General features: G+C 33.8%; 1 pseudogene; it reads left to right on the top strand.

Annotated features, from left to right (window-relative positions):
- Window positions 1-5,830: 5,830 nt before the first annotated feature.
- LOC125663023 (uncharacterized) lies at window positions 5,831-7,435 on the top strand (annotated as a pseudogene).
- Window positions 7,436-15,093: the final 7,658 nt, after the last annotated feature.

Below are 15,093 nucleotides of genomic sequence, written 5' to 3'. Positions count from 1 at the left end.
GTGTCACCCTATATCAGTACTCTCTACATCATTATCTCTCTCTCTCTCTCTCTCTCTCTCTCTCTCTGTATAAACACACTCCATGTTTCATTGTGTCACCCTATATCAGTGCTCTCTACATCATTATCTCTCTCTGTATAAACACACTCTATGTTTCATTGTCTCACCCTATTCCAGTACTCTCTACATCATTCTCTCTCTCTGTATAAACACACTCCATGTTTCATTGTCTCACCCTATTCCAGTACTCTCTACATCATTATCTCTCTCTGTATAAACACACTCCATGTTTCATTGTCTCACCCTATTCCAGTACTCTCTACATCATTATCTCTCTCTGTATAAACTCACTCTGTTTCATTGTCTCATCCTATATCAGTACTCTCTACATCATTATCTCTCTCTCCCTATAAACACACTCCGTACATCATTCTCTCTCCCTATAAAAAAAAACTCCGTACATCATTCTCGCTCTCAATATAAACATACTCCAAACATCATTCTATCTCTCGCTATAAACACACTGCGTACATCATTTTATCTCCCCCTATAAACTCACTCCGTACATCATTCTCTCCCTCGGTATAAACGCACTCCGTACATCATTCTCTCTCGCGCTATAAACACACTCCGTACATCATTTTCTCTCTCTCGCTATGAAAACATTCCATCCCGTATTCTCTCTCCATATAAACACACCCCGTACACCATCCTCTCTCTCTCCATATAAACACACTTCGTACATCATTCTCTTTCTTGCTATAAACACGCTCCGTACATCACTCTCTCTTTCTCTATAAACACACGCTGTACATCATTCTCTCTCCCTATAAAACACTGTACATCATTGTCACTCTCAATATAAACATACTTCATGCATCATTTTCTCTCTCGCTATAAACAAACCACGTACATCATTTTCTCTCTCTCGCTATAAAACATTCCATACATCATCCTCCCTCTCCCTATCAACACACCCCGTGCATCCTCCTCTCTCTCCCTATAAACACACCCGTGCATCCTCCTCTCTCTCCCTATAAACACACCCCGTACATCATCCTCTCTCTCGTTATGAACACACTCCATACATCATTATCTCTCTTGTTATAAACACATCCGTACATCATTCTCTCTCGCGTTATCAACAAATTCCGTACATCATTCTCTCTCTACCTATAAACACACTCCGTACATCATTCTCTCTCGCTATAAACACACTCCGTACATCATTTTCTCTATCTCGCTATAAAAGCACTCCATACATCATCCACTCTCTCGCTATAAACACACTCCGTACATCATTCTCTCCCCCTTATACACACACTCCGAACACCATTCTCTCTCTCTCTCTCTTGCTATAAACACATTCCGTACATTATTCTCTCTTTCCTTATAAACACACACCGTACATCATTCTCTCTCTCGCTATAAATACACTCCTACATCATTCTATCCCCCTTATACACACACTCCGTACACCACTCTCTCTCTCTCTCGCTATAAACACACTCCGTACATCACTCTCTCTTTCCTTATAAACACACATCGTACATCATTCTCTCTCTCCCTATAAACACACTCCGTACATCATTCTCTCTCTCCCTATAAACACACTCCGTACATCATTCTCTCTCTCCCTATAAATACACTCCGTACATCATTCTCTCTCTGGCTATCAACATACACCGTACATCATTCTCTCTCTCCCTATAAACACATTCCGTATATCGTTCTCTCTTTCCCTATAAATACACTCCGTACATCATTCTCTCTCTGGCTATCAACACACTACGTACATCATTCTCTCTCGATTTAAACACACTCCGTACATCATTATCTATCTCGCTATAAAACACACTCCGTAATAAATATAATATATAGATCTCTTTATCTGGTTACACTCAAACTCTGTACATCACTCACTCCATATAAACACATTCTAGACATCAATATCTCCCCTTATAAACACACCCTGTACATCATTCTCTACCCTTATAAACACATCATTTTTATTCTCCTTATAAACAAACTCTTTACATCATTCTCCCCCCGTATAAACACATTTTCTATATCATTTTCTCTCACTATAAACACACTGTACATCAGCATCTCTCTCTATTACATCACTATCTTCCTATAACGACACTCTGTATATCATAATATCTCTTTATAAACACATTATGCACATCATTCTGTCTCTTATAAACACACTTTGTATATCATTCTCTCTCCCTATAAACACACTCCGTACATGATTCTCTCTCCCTATAAAGACACTCTGTACGTCATTCTCTCTCTTATAAACGAACTCTATACATCATTTTTCTCCACATCAACACACTCTGTACACCACTCTCTCCCAACAAAACATAAAATCCTCCATCTTTATTTACACCCTCTGTACATCATTTTTTCTTCCAATAAGCACAAACTGTACATAATTTTCTGTCCCAATAATTTTAATTTGTACATAATTCTAACTCTCTATTAACACACTCCGTATATCGTTCATTCCCGTTATAAACACACTCCGTACATCATTCTCTCCCTCTCTCGCTATCAACACACTCCGTACATCATTCTCTCTCTCTCTCTTCCTATCAACACACTCCGTACATCATTCTCTCTCTCTCTCTTCCTATCAACACACTCCGTACATCATTATCTCCCTCTCTTGCTATCAACACACTCCGTACATCATTCTCTCTCTCTCTCTTCCTATCAACACACTCCGTACATCATTATCTCCCTCTCTTGCTATCAACACACTCCGTACATCATTCTCTCTCTCTCTCTTCCTATCAACACACTCCATACATCATTCTCTATCTCGCTATCAGCACACTCCGTACATTATTTTCTTTCTCTCGCTATAAACACGCTCCGTACATCATTCTCTCTCTCTCGGTATCAACAGTCCGTTTATCACTCCTTCCCCTTATAAACACATTCCGTACATCATTCTCTTTCTCCTTCCTATCACACACTCCGTACATCATTCTCTCTCTCAATATTAACACACTCCGTACATCATTCTCTCTCTCGCTGTAAACCCACTCCGTACATCATTTTCTCTTTTGCTATAAACCCACTTTGTACATTATTCTCTATCTGCCTTATAAACACTCCGTATATCATTCTCTCTTTCCCTATAAGCACACTCCGTACATCTTTCTCTCTCCCCCCATAAACACACTCAGTTTATCATTCGCTATAGATACACTCCGTACACCATTCTGTCTCTTTCGCTATAAACACACTTCGTACATCATTCTCTCTCTCTCGCTACAAACACACTCCGTACACCATTCTCTCTCTCGCTATAAACATACTCTGTACACCATTTTCTTTTCCAATAACCACACTCTGTATACCAATTTTTGTCCTAATAAACATAATATGTACATCTCTCTCCTTATATCCAAACTCCGTACATCAATCAATTGATACAAACACAATCTGCACATCATTCTCACCCCTTATAAACACACTCCGTCCATCATTCTCTCCATATAAACACATTCTGTACATCACTCCCTCCATATAAACACATTCTGTACATCATTTTCTCCCCTTATAAACGCACTCTGTACATCATTTTCTACCCTTATAAACACATCATTTTTATTCTCCTTATACATCATTTTCTACCTAAACTCTTTACATCATTCGCCCACCGTATAAACACATTTTCTTCATCATTTTCTCTCCCTATAAACACACTATTGTACATCATGAACTCTCTATATTACATCACTATCCCCCTATAACGACACTCTGTATATCATATTATCTCCTTATAAACACATTATATACATCATTCTGTCTCTTATAAACATTATCTGTACATCATTATCTCTCATAAACACACTCCGTACATCATTATCTCTCCCTATAAAGACACTCTGTACATCATTCTCTCTCTTATAAACGAACTCTGTACATCATTTTCTCTTTCGCTATCTCTTTCGCTATCAACAAACTCCGTACATCATTTTTTCTCGCTATAAACACACTCCGTACATAATTCTCTTTCCCTATAAGCACACTCCGTACATCTTTTTCTCTCTACCTATAAACACACTCCGTTTATCATTCTTTCTTTCGCTGTGAACACACTCCGTACATCATTCTCTCTCTCGCTATAAAGACACTCCGTACATCATTATCTCTCTCTCGCAATAAACACACGCCGTACATCATTCTCTCTATCAACACACTTCGTACATCATTCTCTCTCTCTCTCTCTCTCTCTCTCGGTATAAACAGACACCGTACCAGATTGTCTTTCTCTATAAACACGCTCCACACATCATTATCTCTCTCTCTCGCTATCAACACACTCCGTACATCATTCTATCTCGCTATAAACACACTCCGTACAATATACCCTCTGTCTCTGTAAACATATTCCGTACATCATCTTCTCTCTCGCTATAAACACACTCGTACACCATACTCTCTCTCGCTATAAACACACTCCGTACATCATTCTCTCTCTCTCTCTATCAACGCACTTCTGATATCATTCTTTCTCCCTCGGTATAAACACAAACCGTATCTCATTATATCTCTACCTATAAACATGCTCCATGCATCATTCTCTATATATATATATCCCTATAAACACACTCCGTACATCATTCTCTCTCTGTAAACACACTCCGTACATCATTCTCTCTCTCGCTATAAACACACTCCGTACACCATTTTCCAATAACCACACTCTGTATATGAATTTTTGTCCTAATAAACATAATATGTAAATCTCTCTCTCCTTATTTTCAAACTCTATACATCAATCTCTTGATACAAGCATAATCTACACATCATTCTCTCCCGTAATAAACACACTCATATTTGCCATATGATGATGATAGTTCTTGAAAAATCTTTAGGTTAGTAAGAGAATATCTTTCGCACTTTTATGGTAGCCAATAAATAAAATAAACAAGATAAGTCAAAGTAACCTCCTGTCGGTGTTCAATATTAATTTTTATTACCATGACCAAACTCTAACTAGTGGAAAGAACATTTACTAGGGCATATGAAAATTCAACGGCAATTTTGAGAAATTTTTTTTTTTTTGGTCAATTAGGCTATAATGGAATTTTAAAAAAATCCCTGTCATATGAAAAGCAATTTCGAATATTTGTATTACTTCGACAAAAAATTGCTAATAACAACTCAAGAATATTTCAGATCTGAATATTCTTATAACTTACATAAAGAACAACAGTGGTACGAATTATCTACTAAAAGAAGGAAACCATCAAACCTTGATTTTATTGAGAAACATGAAATAGAGATTAAAAACTTTGTAAACTTTTCTGTACGATTACTTTCAGACCTTTCTGGGAAAATGCAGGTTTGTTCAATTGGGAGTACTGCCAAATTCGGGATCCAGATCGTCCCTAAAAATCTGAGTGACATGCTGTCATTCAAACACTTTCTAAGTTTTAACTTGGAAAGATGAAAATCCAAAATTGGAACTAATCGATAACTTTTTCTAGTATATAATGTAACAAACTTACCCAGATGTATTTTATGGTCACATTAAGGAAGTATTTTCACTTGATTTGAGTCATATTTTTTCCCAATACCTGTTATTTTGTAAATATGTTGAATGCGTATACAATCTCTAACATGACACTTAAGTAATTCTTGGATTTTGAGTAATTTTTTAGTTTCATCAAATGAAACTAAAGCGCATATTTTAAGAGTCTAAACCTATGGTAAGACTGACATTAGATCATAGAATGTTTACAATTAGGTAGTTGTACTGATATTTTCCAAACTTAATTATTTCATAATTGCTTGAAAAAAAAAATCAAAAAGATGACACTTCCAGGAATACATTTTAATGTCTGTGATAAAAAACTTTCTAATTCTTGTATTAAATAAGAAGTAAAGCAGAAAGTCAGACTTGTTAGGTTTCAAACAAATTAATTAAGTGTTTATACATGTACTCATAAAGGCTTACAAAAGGGAAACAAGCATTGCAACCACTGTCCATGTTGCGAGATAAACTAAAAAAAAAACCAAACTAATCTAATAAGTTATTTGGTGCTATCTCAAAACCTATGCTCTCAATTTTGTGTGAATCTAGTTTTGTGGTTTACAGTGACAATGTTGTTATTTCTTTGTAGAATGCCACACAAAAGCATTCTTGATCTGAAAGGGGAAAGGAACCCCAGAGCTGTGCCATATTTGGATGGCATCGCCATCAAAGTTGTGAAAAGAGGACACATTGCCAAATTTACAGACTGTAATGGGCAAGAAGGAGAACTGTTAAATTTCAGCATAGCTGATTCTCTTGGAGCCATGTTGCCAACCTTGTCTGATAAGACAAAGCACGCTCGCATCATTGAAGGCAGAACCCTCCTCATTAGGGATTTCATCCTCAAAGGAGGAAGAGTTGCCATGTCCCATAAGACAACAATAATGAGCAAACCAAGGATGGGAGTTCCTCTTTCCATAGAGGAATCTGCTGTTGAATTAATCATGCCGCCATCTCCAGTAAAGAAGGTGGCTGAAGTAAAGACTTCTCCTTTGAGAAGCATTTTCTCTATCAAGGGACAAATTATCAAAGTAAGACTTTCTTCACAGCTTCATCCTTAGCATTGCTTGTGATAGGAGACAAAACACTTAAAATTATTTGTTATTATTTTCATCTTGTATTATTATCCGTTATAATTCTATATTCTCTACTAAAATCATCTATTTCAGAATGAAGCCACAAAGTCTGTAAAAGTAACCGGTAATGAAACGCTAATCAGAAAAATAACTCTTCAGGAAGAGAATTCTACCATAGATGTTACTCTCTGGAGAGAGCTGGCAGAAGAAAGACAGATTGGGGACAACCTGAAAATAACTCACTGTCTCTTAAATGAATGACAGGGATGTAGAACCCTTAATTTTACAAGAAACACATCTGTTGAGGTTCATTTTGTTTATTGATTTTATGCATATGTATTACGAATTGATACCTAGTTAAAATCATTCCTGGTAAACTTGAAATGTGCATATCAAACATTGAGTTTCAACTAGCATTGCCAGATTTACTTACTTAGAAATCTTTTAAAATAATTTGCTTTTATGTTTGCAGAAAATTCAACCACTAGAAGTTCGAATCTCTGGACAAGTAGAGGTCCTCAGCCTAACAGAGCTGTCTGTGGAACTTGCGATTAAGGAGAGCCCATTTTCCGCAAATTACAGGGACATTACAGTTGACTTACCAGTGATGAAGCAAGCTATTACAGAAACTGATGCTGCAGACCGCAACTCAAATGAACTGGAACATTATCTCTTGGACAAAATTCCATTCCATATTGAAATAACCCAACAAGGTTCAGAAGTCCGTAACCTGAAAATAAACTTCAGAGAAAACAACAACCTTATCCCAAATGAGGAGGACATGGACCTCATCTTGTAACATTTGCCATTATTTTGCAATGAGAAAAATAAAAACTATTTGTCTCTACTGCTGATGCACTCATTTTTTCTCTATATTAATGTCAAAAATATGCTTTAGTTCAATAATTGTACACGTCCCTCCCCCCTCCTTTTTCTTCTTTTTTATAGTGCTTATTTGACTGCAGGCTCAAGTTTCTGTTAGAAAATTGCATTTTCCTCATTATTAAAATAAATAATTTTTGGCAGATTATAAATATTTGTGAAAGGATATATGAACAGTATTACATTCGCAAACTTTTTACAATAAAAGGTGCGTTACCCATTGAATAGTGAAGGTAACTTATTACTTCTAGCAACACTTTTTAGCAGAAAAAAAAGAAAAAAAACTTTCATGTATTTAGTGTTCAATGTATGCTTTCAAACATTTCCAGTCCTGTATTTGTGGTGCTCTGATATGTGTGCTCATTAAATTCTCCTATAAAAGTTTATCACATGCTATGGCTACAAAAAGTGTCTTTTTGGTACATGTTTAAATTTGTTTTGCATATGAATTTAGAGTAGTAATAGTGTTCTTTTCTGTTGTACAGTAGTATTAGTGCTGTTATGAGATACTGCAATAGTGAAACATGTGTTCTTGTGTGTAAATATTTCTCATATCCTTTTTGTATTTAGGAGAATTTGCTTTTTTTCCTGATTTGAAAAAAATCAAGTGCCTTACATAGAAAGTCGTATCTCATGTTATGACATGAGTGTTTTCTAATAAATGCATGCATTTTTTTGAGCTTGTTTTGAATTAATGGTAGTATCAGTTGTTTTATCTTATTATTCTTTATTTCTTTGGGTATTTATAATAATTTGCTTTACAATTACTGTCAGGTACTTAACCCCTTAAGGCCTCAATTTGAATTTAATGCATAACAGATGTGATGGGGTTGAATATTCAGTATGTTTAAAGCTGTATGACCCGATTATCATGTATTATTTTTGTACATTATTACTTTAAAGCAGATTAATTACTTTATAAAGTTATTAACTTTCCCTTAATTACATGCTTGAAAACATCTGCTTGTAAAAGAAAACAGTGTAAATATCATTTAGAAAGTAAATATAGTGGGTACATATATAAATCACCCAATAATAGACGTCTATAAATAGACCCAGGCGCGTCAGGGGAATCCCAACATGATGTATTAATTCATACGCAACTGTCTAGTTTTAAGGCTGAAAGAGCGTAAAACAACGAATTACCAAGAGGTATTTGATATTTTTATTTCTATTAAACTTATGGTACGCTACTGTTATAACAAAATACACAGCTTTAAACAGATAAGACCACCGATGATCTGAAAGTTTGAACTGGTCACGTGACTGTCACTTGAAATGGCAGAGTGACGCGGTTATTTGTAAACATCGATTTAAAATCAAATAATTTTGGTTAAAACAGGTGAAATAATTTATGATATGTCGTACAGCCTCATAACTACATACGTGCGATGATTTAATAGCGTTTTTACGAGATGGAAAAAAATATTGTAATTCGGACCATACAGCTTTAAACATGCTTGCAATACATTAGTATCAGTGAGTAAGGGTTGAACATATCTTAATTTATGCTCTGAACCTGCCTTTCAGGATCTATTTGGTAAAACATTGTTTTCAATTTTACCCTTTTCAACATTTATTGATATTCTTAGGACATTGTATGTAAATTATGTAAATTCTTATTTCTCCAAACTATGTTTGTCTAAGTAGACCTGATTGCCATCTTCTTTGATTTACAATACAATAATTTTTGAATATTTCTCCTCGTAAATTCTTTACTACTCTAAAATACTTAAATTTATGGAGTGTTTTTCACATGATGGATATTTAAGGTTAGAAACTCAGATATTCATATTGGTCAGATTGCTCAAAGAATCAAGTCATCTAGCTTTAATTACATGGCAACTAAACATGAATTTGACTGTTACTTTGAGCAGAGATTTTTTGCTAACACTCATATTAGGATAAACTTTGTAAAAAAAAAATTACAACTGGAGAAAGTATTGTTCTGCTTCAATCTCAATATCGCTTTTCAGTGTTGTGTAAATGAGTAAGCGATTATTTCATTTTTTTCGCAGTTCCACAACTGGTTTATTCCATCACCCATTTTACCATTTTTGCAAAGGTGCCCCCCCCCCTTTCTTCCCAATAAAAGTTTATCAGATGCAATTTTATAAATATCATTGACACCTTTTGACATTTTCAATAAGTAGTAGCATTTTTCTAAAGTTGTGAATTTTATAATGATTTGTACAGAGTAGTTTGGCAGTGTTAACTGTGTAATACAGCATGTGATTTGATTTGATTTAGTTCACTAGTATTGTGTGTGTTAACTGTGCATTGCAGCTTGATATTGGAATGTATTTAGTTTACTAGTATTGTATGTGAATTGCTTTTTGTTGTTGTTTTTCTTTGCCTTTGTCTTGCAGCACATTCTTTCTTGCTGCAGATCAAGGCATAATTATGCTGAGAACAACTTAAATCCCCATATAATTTTGGTTTGTCAGCAAACCTGAGTGAAATATATTTCATACTTCGGTGATTTTTTTCTTCTATAAAAATGTTCTCATTTGAAATTTTTGTGTCCTGTATCTTCTTGTTCAATTTCGCTTTCAGTCCTTCAATTCATCCAGGGGGAAAAAAAACATTCTTGATTGAAATATTTTTCTACAAAATTATTCATTTTTGTTTTTGCATTACTTATTTTGTTTTCACAAAAGAAAGCTTTGAAAGATGTTGTAACAAGAGGTACTGTGAGCAATGCTCACTAAGAATACCCCCCGCTTACCCCAATCTCCCAAAGGGTGTTGGTAATGGGTATAAACTACCTCTTTTCTGAGTGTAAAAAACAAATGGCATGACAAACCGAACCATATTGCTACTTCGATGTCCAGTGCGCGTGACCTTTGACCTTTTGACCCCAAAATCGATAGGGAACATCTTCATCCCATGGGTAGTCCATATGTATGATATGGTGACTGTAGGTGGAAAGGATAATGCTTTAGAGCCCGGAAACCATATTGCTACTTCGATGTCCAGTGCACGTGACCTTTGACCTTTTGACCCCAAAATCGATAGGGAACATCTTCATCCCATGGGTAGTCCATATGTATGATATGGTGACTGTAGCTGGAAAGGATAATGCTTTAGAGTCCGGAAACCATTGCGTCTACAGACGGACGGACGGACGGACAGACGGACAACCCGATTCCAGTATACCCCCCCCCCACAACTTGTTGCGGGGGGTATAATAAAACTTGCTCATTATTTGTATATGTGTTGAATTTTGTTCTGTAAATGATCTTCCTGCTCCAATTTCACTTTATTCCTAAAATTAAATATGAAGTTGAAACCAGTAATCTATTCATTAGTCCAACTAATCAGTACAAATGACAGCAGAGCAAATAAGAACCCCTGAAAACATTAGAGGTGTTTTAAAGTGCCATGCAGATGTAAGTCCCCTTGACTATTCTGTTATCTCTACAGCAGTAATATAAATTTTATGTTCCATTTGTGAAGTCAGTATTGTGTCTGTTGCTTAGTACAACTTCACATTGAAAGTGCATCATCATGACCCATAGTTATCATGAAATTGATAAGTTACCAGGTTCACTGCTATACTGCATTAAAATATTGCTCATAATTTGAGAAATCCCTGCTTCACAGCGATTTTAATGAATTTCATTGCACAGGTTAGCAATGAGTAAACCATATTTAAGTAGGTTTACTGTTGCATCTTGAAAATGTTACTTGAGGCCATTGATTTTCTTGAATGTAATCAGTGTTCATTAAGCTATTTAGCCTCCAAAACATTTAAACATTTCCAGTACCAGTATTGCTGCAGAGTAGAGCCTCAACTTCTTTCAAAAAATTAACAGTATCCAAAGGGATGATTAAAACATAAAAATGCTTAGCGCTTCTCAGTACTTTCAGTACTTTGATATTGTAGTCTGACCACACCTATAAACCAAAACGTCGTTTGGTGCAGAACAGCAAAAAGAAAGTTTGTCCTGTTCGAATTAAAATTCGGCATGTTGTGAAGTTCTTAAGCTATTCGGTTAGTATTAGTTTCCACCATAAAGTATTGAAAATTTTATCAGTAAATGTAATGTGTTAAAATGTTTAGTGTTTATGTAAAGATTGATGTATGTTTTACTGTTTGATATTAGCTATGACAAGCTACATGTATGAGAAACTAAGAAAACTAATGTAAATATCAATTGATGCATTTTTGTCAGTAGTAGTGTCAATATTTGAACTGAATAGGAGATACAATTTCATTAAAAGCTTTCAAGTGAAGAAAGACACCTCATCAGAAGAAGAAACTGGTTAGGAATCTTAAAGAAGACCTGAAAAATTCACCTGTAGAGAATATTGAACATCGTTTTTATGTACAGTTCCCTGAGGTTGAGGATCATAGAAACCACCTGAAAGCAGAGGTAAATTAAGAAAATTATCAAAAGACTCTCTGATTATATCAACAAAGTTGTCATTGAACATGGGGTGACTAGTACTCTGAAAATGAAATTGCTTTTAGAGTTTTTTTTTGGTTTTTTTTTTACGACAGTCCATTTTCATCAATGCTTCTCTTCCACCAAGACATAACAAAAGATTCTGGCCATCACTGAAAGATATCTACAATCACATGGCTGCACAGTTATAAATCTTGAAACTTTGTAAAAAAAAAAACACAAAAAAAAACCCACACACACACAATACAGACATAAAATATACTGATCTGTTTAAAGTATTATGCATAATTCATAGTGAAATATCAACTAATTAATGATATGTTAACTCATTTTGCAGAAGAAAGTAACTATAAGGTTTCTCTGTATGCTGATATTCAATTGGAAAATAAGTTATTTAATACATGAAAAGTTATTTAAACTTTATTTCAGAAGAGAAAAAGAACTTCTTTTCTGTATTCTGATATTAGGGGAAGGTACAAATTACCTTTAAAATAGCATGATGTTGCATTTATAATATTTATTTATTGCATTTTTGTAGTTGTTGATATATAATTATGAATGATTATGAATCTCATAGTATTAATGACTTGTTTTAATAACCAGAAGAAATAATTCTAAATTGGTTAGGAGTAATGACTAATAAATGTGTTTTTTAACTTTCACTTTCATTGATTTATAAGAGAGAAATAAATTGTATATGAGATACATAAATACATGAATAGTTTTTCTTGCTCAGAATCATAAAGAAATCTGGGGGTGGGGGGGGGGGGGTGGGGTGGGGGGTGAGTATGTGTACCCTGAAGAATTTGTCTGTGGGTCAATTTGTACTTCCTGATTGATGTCATTATGCCTTGGATATAAACAATTTGCCAAATGTAGCCAACCCAAAGAAGTTAAATTGTGTACATATGTAAAACCTTTTCAGATTTCCCAAAAGAAGTTAAATTGTGTACATATGTAAAACCTTTTGTAGATTTTTAGATTTTCTTTAAATTGTATTTTACATTCAATAGACTAGTTGTGTACATAGAATTAGTTGTTTGTATTAATTAATTTGTTTTATTTATATGATTTACTTGTTTTACTCGTAGATTTGTATTAAAGTATGTTCAATGTCTATTTCTCCATATTTTCATCAACTCACAACAATTAATTATTGAAACCACAATGGTTGTTGGAATTGTTAGAATGATAATTATACAATTCAGTTCAACAATATTTACTGTTCTGTTGCCTTTAATATCTAATGAAAAATAGCTGAAACTGATTTTATATTTTTCCTTTAGATATCTACCTGTCGAAGAAAAGTGTCCAAGTATGGATGATTGCAAGTAAGTGCAAATCTGTTTCTATCATACTTAATTCTTTTTAGTTTACTAAGGACAAGAATTATTCTTATCATATAAATTAGTAATGATTAAACTCTATATGACAATATGGAAATTTGCCACTCTTTGCTACTTGGAATTTAAAGTATTTCTGATGTAGGCTTACTTGTGAAACAAAGAACCAGATACCGAGTGAAAATATGTGAGTACAGATATGTATGATATTTATTCAAACTGTTGATCTTTCAAGGACGTAAATGCAATGCTCTGACATAGCACCTAATACATGGTTTGCAGATAAGATAAAAATAATTTTTGCTCCAAATCATTATTTGTAATATAAAAATATTAAATACTTTATTTGTAAAATGGTAAAATAAGAATTTAAAAAATAATTCATTTATAATTGGATATGTTAACAGTATCATTTTTTAAATGCAGATATATATAAATGTACTATAAATCTTATATAAATTTATTTTAATTATAATTTTAATTTTATAAGTAAATAAAATAATTTTGTTAACAAACTATGCAGGGGAAAGGAAGACACAGAAAATGAGGAGGGGAAGGATATTGGTGACATGACACACTCTTCTGGTGGGTACTTCATATGTACTTTACTATGTTTAGACCAATATAATATATGCGATGTTCTTTAAAAACATTGATAAGAAACTCTTTATTTTCAGTGATAGATACAGATTATATTAACAGTCATGCGAGTATAAGAAAGTTAAATACAGTTCTTTATGTTTAATCATCATAATTAGATAGCTCCCTAAGATAAACATTATTGATATTCTTTTTGCAGATGAACAGTGTAATATGTGCTCTGGCAAAGATAATGAACTGCAAAGTAAGTGAATGGTAATTTGTTTTGGTGATGTTCCATATATAAGATATATTAATTTGATGAAATTGTATACAGTTATATATATTGCTTGAAGTATTCAGATAAAGCCTCAAGTACATTCATATCTCTCATTGCATTTAACTTTTCTAGTGACGAAGCTGATCATGTCCGCCATCATATGTTTATAAGAAATCCTACAGATATCTATCTACATTTTGAAAATCACACTAAATGTTATCATATTATGACAGTAATAAAGCACAATACTTGATAAATGGTTTCAAAAATCGATTTAGTCTAGAATTTTTGGGGGAAAGGAGACATCAATAGAGATCATGTTCGACAATTTAAAGTTTTAATTTTTTAAACAAAACATGAAACTTGAAGCAGCGAAAGTTAGAGCAAAGTATGCACAGGAAAGAGGCAGAGTTAAGGTATTCCATGTATAATGAACAATTCTGAAGGATTTAGATCAACATAAAAGTGTATTGTTAAATAATGATGAAAGTGAAGCAGATGAAAACTGGTAAATGATTAGAAGCTGACCTTTTTGCACTTAAGACTTTTTGGAAGAGTTGTCTGCCCTTTGTGAAAATAAGAAAAATCTAATTTTCTAAAAATGTGTGTGGTCAATGAGGAATTTTATTTCATATTTTCATGAAAAGACAGTGTATGTAACTTTTTACCAAGAGATAATTATGAAAACATAATTTGTTTGTAAAATATTGTAATAAAACATGCTTTTCCCATATACTTCAATGTTAAATTCTAGGTGAAATAAATCAGGCAGTAAACAAAATTTTGAAAATTTCTATGGTGGATTATTTTTATTTGATGAACCCTTCAAAATGATACCATGATTACAAATATTCCGCCATCCATTTATCAGATATGAAATATGGTCATTATACATTGAATACCTTAATTAAAGAACAAGCTTCAATTCAAGCTAATCTAAAGTTCCTGAACGTGAAATGGA

This window comes from Ostrea edulis, chromosome 8 (assembly GCF_947568905.1).
Source record: "Ostrea edulis chromosome 8, xbOstEdul1.1, whole genome shotgun sequence".
Lineage (NCBI taxonomy): Eukaryota > Metazoa > Mollusca > Bivalvia > Ostreida > Ostreidae > Ostrea > Ostrea edulis.
Note: the sequence above shows the minus strand (reverse complement) of the source record. Positions and strands in the feature narration are given on the sequence as shown.